At 40.4% G+C, this 8,920-nt stretch overlaps 1 long non-coding RNA gene across 1 annotated transcript; it reads right to left on the bottom strand.

The window, feature by feature from the left end:
• Positions 1-2,552: 2,552 nt before the first annotated feature.
• Positions 2,553-6,697, bottom strand: LOC110973230 (uncharacterized). Its single transcript, XR_015424538.1, has 2 exons — positions 6,038-6,697; positions 2,553-4,333 (listed from the first exon to the last, which is right to left on the bottom strand). It is a non-coding gene; the product is annotated as an uncharacterized LOC110973230 (long non-coding RNA).
• Between the last annotated feature and the right edge of the window lie 2,223 nt (positions 6,698-8,920).

Here is an 8,920-nt window from a genome sequence, read left to right as displayed (position 1 = left end):
CGTCTTGACCTCTGAATGTTTTTCGGCTAGTGCAAACTCCATCGCATCTGACGACCGCGTAGGAGTATCCACAAGGCTTTTGAATCTTTGTTTTGAGAGTATTTGATTTAGCTGGCGATAGTTTTTCCAAAACCGACTCAAAATCGGCGTAAATGACAAAAGGCGCGTCTTGTTTATTTTTGTAATTTTTAAACTTGAGTATATTTTCACCTTCGGCCGGCATTTTAACTTTACATGCGGGGAACGTTTAAGCCTTGACAATCTTCTTTGTGCCCGGTTAACTTTTCTTCCGTTTGTAAATGCGACATGCAATTGAAACACCAGTGTTTTTGGCCGTTGTGACGATCGATATCACTCGTTAACCGAGAAAAGTTTTTAATCCAACAGTAGTGACTCTTTTCACCTTTGTTAAAGTAAAGTAAATTGATCGGTTCCTCCGAGCGCTTGCTTTTGTGGAGGATGTAAAGACCGTCTTTTTTGGCGTAACCAAACACATTGATCGCCAAGCTATTTTGCGATTCGATACGTGAGATTTGTGAAATTGGCGTTGGAAAGCTTACGTTTGTAAAATTTAAACCATCCGATGCTGACCGGTAAGTCGAAGGCCGCTCCTTATTTATTTTATATTTTAGATTTGTTTCTAGCTGACTTTTGACGCCGTCTGAATATAATTTTAAAGCTGCCCGCAACGCCCATCGGATACATTCTTGATCTTTATTTTGGACGTTTATGATTGTTTTTTTGTCTAACAGTTCCTTAGGCAACAGAATGTAAGAAGAACCCACTGGATTATATTTAACCACGTTGATATGAAAAGCGACGACTTTGTCAAAGATCCAACCCGAGCCTTTTTGTGTATGAGCTTCAACATCTTCAATTTGTGCTTCGCGTTGTTTGGCGACTGCGTTTTTAACGTCGGCCTTGTTTGCGACGGCATCGTTGTCGCTAAAAAAGGGGAAAATGCCAAATTCAGTTTTTTCAGGTTTTTCCAATCTAAACTGAACTTTTAGAGCCGTTTGCAATTTGTACAAACCAATTTCTGACAGTTCTTCTAAAGCTTTTTTCTCGATGAAAGTTTTGTAAAAATCAAAAAAGCGGATGAGGTCATATTTTAAAAAAAACGAGGAATCAACTCCCAATTGCGAAAGTTACCTTGAAAACGATTGATGCTTCTGATATCTACTTCTGCAATTTCCTCGGGCTGAGTGTAAGCTTTAATCGCATCGATAAAGTCCTGTTTGACATATCTGTCTTTGTTTGCAAAAGGAATATTATATTTTTGTACCGTTTTCAACAGCTGCCGATATGACTGACGCGGGAGATACCTAAATTGTTTTTGATCCTCTTTGATAGCGTTTATTAGTTCTAATCGTGTATGATGTTTACCTTTTGGCGCAAGTAGCGGAACGTTATACTGTTTGACAAAATCTTCTAAAAACGGCTTCTTATATCGAATAAAATATTTTAACAGAGGTCTTTGTTCTTGGTTGCTCATGTCTCTATTTTTATATAGGTCTCTAAAATTTTTCCATTTTTATTCAACATGTTTTCTCTAATACTGCTATTTTTATATAAAGAGCATTTATTTAAGGTGGTTGTAAACGCTGGCGGTTCAATACACCGTAAGTTATTCTACTAAATCACCAAAATAATTCCCAGCAAGTAGATCGGATGTAGGCCAAAGGTCACCCAACACACCAGCAAAGGGGAGCCGCGTAAAATAGATTTATCCCCTAGAATGTCTCTATTTTTTAAAAATGTCCTTTTTGTCGATGTGGTACCCAGGGGTTTTTTGGGGCAAAACCCGGGATTTCGAGTCATTTATGGTTTTTCCCATTTTTTCTCGTCAAAACTATTTCTGCGATTTTTTTAATCGATGTAGTACCCAGGAGTTTTAGGCAAAAACGGGGCAAAAAGGGGTGTGTGCTCCAGAACTCTCCAATCCCTACTACTCACGTGAAGAATAAACGTTGATCTTAATAGAAGATGAGAGACATGTATCAAGCTTAGTTCCATTAAATGAATCCAACGTTTGTGTGAATGTTACAATTATCAAATGGACAACGTTAACTTTCTGTTTGTCTCCTTCAATTAAATTAATGTTTCAATTTGTCAAAATGCTGCACTATCACAAACATGACAGAACAGACTAATGGAAATAGCCTACTGCAGCAGCCTGATCGATATTAATGAATTATAGTCAAACAAGCATAGCTTCACAAGGTGAGCGGGGAAACAGCGAAAACTAATGAAACCGAAGTGTTGAACGATTGACCCCACCTCTGAGGTGTATACCACATGAATAATTCATACAGTAAATGATTTATTTACCTCCAGTGTATTGCGCAGGATATGAATTCTTGCCAAATATGAGCCCCTGCAACTTGTAATGGTTTCGCCAATGATCAGTGATTTACGACCCCTCCCTAAAAATGTGCCCCCCCCGAGAAAAAATGCTGCACATGGGTCGGAGTATATTCTCTGGATCTCACTTTGAAAAGTACATCCATTACAAATTAAATTTTAATTAAATAGCGAAGACAAGAAACACATCTGATACAGCTCAGTACACATTTTACTATGAGCCACAAAATAACAGCAGAGAATACCTCAAATTCCATAGATTAAAATGTAAAAATAAAACATATAATAATATAAGAATATAATAATATATCGTATAAGAATATATATAGAATATTAAGCTGTCAACATGGTAAAACACCACTACATTGAGAAAAGTCAACGGGCATGCACAATAACAGTTGCGAACCACTTTCACACCATGAGCAAAACAGATATTTAACGAGTAGGATAAGATCAAGAAACCGATAAGAATTAAGGTGCAAAACTCTTAAGTATACCGGTAGGCTCATGTAGAGGCAAGAGAGGCAAAATTTCAGAGCGACTTCAAATTAGTTTCCAGTTCAACAACTATTTCACGAGTTTTATAAAGTTAAACGATGGAAAAATGTGTTTGATTATATCGAACATTGGAGAAAAACGCCTTAATTTGGAAAGAACGTCACGTTTATATTTTGCGATCTAGAGACGCTATCTTGGGCAACATTCGGATTTCCAAAATAAGTCTTGCGACAATAATTTCCAAGATAACTACAAGTACATGGACATAAATAAAAATGTATTTTCCGGTAACTCACGGACGTAAGCATAAAATTACTTTAATGCTGGGAGGTTTATACTAAACATGATACATTGGATGATGACAAGATTTTTCAATGGATAACTTACAGCATCAACAAACTGGAAGTTCTGTTATTTCGTGCTTACCAGGTAAATTTAAGCAATTGTTGATTGCCTCCCTTTATTCCAACATTTGCAACAAATGCTTAACATTAACATTTAAAATGCCAATTGAAGACGTCTTACGCAATCACCTAGTTTTTCCAAATAGCACAGAATTTCCCGTTATTATTCAGTTTTAGTTTATTTTGTTTTTTAATATGTGTAGCTTAAGTCCTGGTGGAGCGTCGGTTCAGTTAAAAACGGTTTGGACGGTTCAGCCAACTTACATTTGGTGGATCAGAAAACCGGAGAACGATGAAGGATGGTAAGAACTACCGTGCATACTTATTCCAGCTACGGAAGTCTCAATCTTAACTGTATCCCCAATAACCAACTGAATTACCGCAGAATTACTTGGTTGGTGGTGATGATTGTCGTGTTCGTCATGGATCTGAAATATGTTGTCACTATTCCGTTTCAGGAACGCGTCAACACGTGGGTTTGTGTTGCTCTCCGTCATAAGTGTCACGCTGAAGAAATAGAGACCGGGAACTGAGCAGGTAAACACGCCCGACTGCGAATCGTACCCACCTCCAATGTTAGTTTCTACATAAGGAAACACAACAACATCCCCGCTATCCCGTGACACGTCACTTGTCAGGAAAGCAGTGAAAGCAACGACAGACTGCAGTGCTTGAGTCACTGTGGACGTTTCCCCAGGCTCCCCCTTTTCGCCCTTCTGCCCCATCTCACCTGCAACACCTGGAGACCCAACAACTCCCTTCAAACCAACTCCGGTCTCGCCCCGATCTCCTTTCGCACCAGGATCACCCTTTTCTCCCTTTGGCCCACGAAGGCCGATGCCCGGTTCACCCGTCGGGCCGGTTGGCCCCTGGACTCCGTTGCTCCCAGGAAGTCCAGGGACCCCAGGGACCCCTGCGACCCCTGCTGGACCCTGGTAGCATGCACCACAACAAGAGCCCGGAGTAGAAGATGTTGTGGAGCTCTCGCTACTTGGCTGAGTGTTGCAAGCAGCTATCCAGCCGCATAACAGAAACAGCGAGAGAGTTGCGGCAAGTATCATTTTTCCCTGTGGGATAAATCAAACAAAATATAATTCGTACCACAAACAACCCCCGACATTGCAATCAAATCAAAGCAAACAAAAACTCAACATTCCAAAAAACCACAAAAACGCACAATAAATTACAGCTACAAACAAAATTCAATTGGGAGCATCTGTTTCGTACGTTCATATAACTTTGGACTTCCATCAAATTCCGTCTTTATGTTTCCTCAAAATAGACTTGCTGTTAGTTGTTTTCACGCATGCTACATCAGAGCAATGCGCAACTGGCTTATGCACAGAGCCTCGAGTTACATACTGAACCAGATCAGTAATAATCGCAAACAGAAACTCATGCGATGGCACAGCAGTAGATCAGGGCAAGGTTGGTTCATTTTGCGTGAAAACAAAAGCAAACACAAGTTTTGGTGGACGGCGTACTTGGGTCATTTTATAAATTCGGGATCCAAAACACTGACATTTTTCTGACCCTGTTACACCTGACCTGTGTAATTTGACGTGGAAATATCACTGAAATTGATTTAAAACTATTTTTGTTTGTTTGACACATAATTTGCATTAATTCATCACTCGTGGAAATTACAGAATATGGGCGTTTCACAGCAGTTAGCCAGCAACAGTTTGTAACACGTTGGCCAATAACAATACACGAAATCTGTCAACCCAATGCGCGTTTGGAAAGGGTCGACGGATTTCGCGCATTCTGTTGGCCAACGCGTTGCAAACTCTTGGTGGCGCACTCTTTTGAATCGCCCGTTTTGTTCTGAAATTACAAATCATATGTCAGAATAGACAGGGACACGAAAAAATTAGATCCTTATTTTTACAATGACCCATTTTCAGAACTTGAGCATATAACTCAAACGAAATTTGCAGTAAATGTTTCGTGATGTTAAATTTGCTTGGCTTTATACGGGTAATTCAGGCTGGTTCCCTGTGGCGTTAAAGCAACCGTGGAGATGACATCACGTCACCAAATTGAAATTCAATAAATTGAAATGCTTTCAGCTCCTGTTGAGCAAATCACTGTCGTGAGCTTTAGTACCTTACAGGAACCGGTCGTACATCGCAGCAATTGATCTCCATTATAAAGATCAATGATTACAGCTAACAGTGCGCGCCTGGAAGAGTTTGCGACGCGTTGGCCAATGACAACACGCGAAATCTGTCCATCCACTGCGTGTTCGGAAAGATTTCGCGCACTGTAGAATCAACCGTATTAGAGCCGCATACACGTATAGACCACCGGGTCCCCCTGACCGGGTCCTATTCAAAACCAGAGGGGTTTTTCGTGATCTGCGCGGCTGCCCGACTAAAACCAAAACTGTGGGCAAATTCACCCTCGGTACAGGGAATTTAAGCACAGTTGAAGAATTCTAGCCATGAAATTCTACGAAACCATTTTTCGATCGTAAAAATCCTCTTCCAAGTTTAATCTGGCCCATAGAGATAACAGTGCGCAGTTGCAACATTTGCAAAGAAGAGATACCAGTACCGAAGAGCAAAAAGGTGAATGTATTTGGAAGCACATGTAAACAAAAACAAATACAGGTAATTTAAGTGTTGCGCATAATGCGCACTGAACGCGCTCCCATTCGCCCATTGTTTGACCATACTTTTGAAAATCACGGTTATACGCGCGAGACTGGCGGTTTATGCATTTGATTAGAGCAGACATATTAACGCAGAGCATACCTCTGAACTCACCTTTGGCGCGTGATCAAAACGTAGATTTCAGGCCTGACGTTGTCGGTAATATTCGGTGCTCGATACCTCAATTTTGTTCGCAGAGTGTGTTCGTCGAGACTGTCGCTGTACTGCGTTTGATTGCTTCTTGTGTGAGACACACAGGACACCGCTCTACTGAAAGACTGACGTTTGAATAAAGAATGTTTATCCTCTGTATATTTCGACCAAACGGATGGACACTGCGAAACGTCTGGGCAGAGAGTGGATCCCTCCAGGTCACGTCAGAGAATCGGGTTGGGCACAATAACAGGCACATCAAGGGGGCCGAACAAATATTGTCTGATTGATGGATGTTGTAAACACTGAAAGTTTGTCACAACAGTTCTGTATCCCCTGCCGAGATGCGATAAACAAATCCTGAAGTGTTTATGTGTCTTTCTCTACAGGGCCCATATTTACAATCAACACGAAAAAATACCTCTTTGGCTGTGCTAACTTCTTTCGTTTTGCCTGCGTGATAGTTGCCTTGCTTCACGTGGGCCGCGCCGCACTGACTACCAGCACTCTCTTGATTTAGGTGTTCTGGCTCGGCCGTATTTCAAACCACTTACAGATCCAGGGGTCGGATTAAGAAGGGGTCAGCCCCCACACCCCGCTCTGAGACAAACAATAAGCCAAAAAACCTAAAAGGAAAAAAGGGGGAAATGGGGAAAATCACAAAAATTACTAAAAGTGCACCAATATCATTGCAAACAATGCTACGGCATGTATAATGTTTAATCATTTCTGCTTATCCACTAGAATGAGACATTGACCCTACCATTTTCTTTGTGCTGAATACAATTTAATTTTTGGAAAGTCCGAAACAAGTTTCTACAAACGCACATTAGGCCTTTTTCTCCCCATCAACAGAGTAACTAGATAATCCTTGTTTTCTTAATTCTAAGTCCAACGGGAACCCGCCACGAGATAAAAAAGTTACCAATGTAGCAGCTTGATAGGGCATGACAGACTCAGTCCACATTGTATTAGAAGCATTAATTCGTTGAAACAACTCCTTTATCATATGCCCTACAAGAGTGACAAATGGAGTCAGAATGTGTCAAGTAATAGTAAAAGTATAGTAATATAGCAGTCCTTGTAATCATCATGACAATTACCATGGACGGAGCTAATTAGGCGGTGGATCACTTTGCCATACGGGCGAATATAATGGAGACAATATAGCGTAGCCCGGGCTCTTCTGAGAGGGGAGCAAGGTGGCAATCATAGGAATTCCAATTGGGGAGTCGCCCCACGTGTCCCCCGGCTTTGAGGCAAGGCTCTTCTCAGAGGGAGGCAAAAGGGGGAAAGAGTTCCAACAAGTAGGCATATTTTCCTCTCATTTCTCTCATCAAAATAATCATTTTCCATGTTCTTTTTATACATAAAGCTATGCATGCCTTGTTTGCATGTATAGGGCCTGCAAGAAAACATGCGTCAAGACCTTCGTTTTTTCCTTACTGAATGTAGCCTATCCTGGAAGGGTAAATTAAAAGTGAAAAAAACCTCATCTTTATCAATCATGTATATAAATTAGGTTTTAGCAAAGGCAATAACTAATTTGGTCATCCGAGATATTTTGTCGCCGAGAAATCTGTTTTTTTCGCTCATTTTTCTTATTGGATTATTCAGTCGAGAGAACGAGTCTATTTTGTCAAGTGAGTGAATATGAATTAAAGTTAGTGGGACGTGGATCCATTTTTAATGTTTGTTTCTCATTTTATCTTCCCAGAAGAGAGCTAGACTTGGGTTGACACTGGGTTGCCCAAGTGCAATGAATAACGGTAATCAGTGGTGGGATGGGATATGTGCCAATGATTAACATGGAAAGGGGACAGACATAAACCCAAGGGTGTGGGAGGGGTGTGGATGGGGAAAGGCCTGGGTGTTCAACTTGTGACGGTAGTTGCAGGGCGTACAAATAACAAAGAACGTCGCAGTACATGTTGGAATGAAATTAGGTGTACGGCAGCCACAGGAAGGTCTTTTCGGAGGACATCAAGACTATTTGTCTTCTCTTAAAAAAATTATTTGTTCATTATCGTGATTACAGATTTGTTTTTGAGAGACAAGGTGGACGGTGAATGGTTTATGGAGTCATGGGGTGTTCGGAAGAGGGGACAGACCACCGGAGGGTATAGGGAACATTTACTGTTGGCTAGTGATACTGTCAAAACAAGTAAATAAGCAACGGGCACATTAAATTAAGCAATTTTAATTATTATGTAAGGATATCGATGTTAAATAGTGACAAACCGAGGAACCTCATAATGCATGAAGTAAAAATTCATTTCCTCGTTACTGTTTTAAGCAATTTATTTAAATGAACTGGGAATGACTATTAGAAGAATGCCAAACATCAGGACTCACCCTTTCAATAATATATCTTGCGTAGCACGTCTTGGCCACCGTAGATTTCAAAAACCGCTGGAGTTTTTTAACTCGTACTTTTAAACTTGATTCATAAGATTTTGTTTGTGGTTCAATTTATTTTCCTCCGGTCTACGATAGCTGAGGCGGAAAATCTGTGTATGCAAGCGGAGGTGGAGTCTCTATTATCACGGTATCGAGAAATGGTTTCTACGATGGCCTTTAAAGCACTTTAGTTTGAATAAATGAGGATAAACAGAATGATTTAGTTTTCAAAGAAAACAAAATAACCTTATTTTGTGCTGAAGTTCCATTTTACCCGTAATTTACTCCATTTTTAATTTTTTCCAGTCTTCTCCTATGCCCTTCATTGAAATATTGAGATGGGAACTTTACTGCGGTACGTCACCTTTATGTTCGTTTATCTGGCATGGGATAACTTCAGTTTTTCACCAGAACTTTTTACCCCAATGTTAATTGCAGACAGTT

Source organism: Acanthaster planci, linkage group LG02 (assembly GCF_054643075.1).
Source record: "Acanthaster planci isolate LZ-2023a linkage group LG02, COTS_SCS, whole genome shotgun sequence".
NCBI classification, from domain to species: Eukaryota; Metazoa; Echinodermata; class Asteroidea; order Valvatida; family Acanthasteridae; genus Acanthaster; species Acanthaster planci.
Note: the sequence above shows the minus strand (reverse complement) of the source record. Positions and strands in the feature narration are given on the sequence as shown.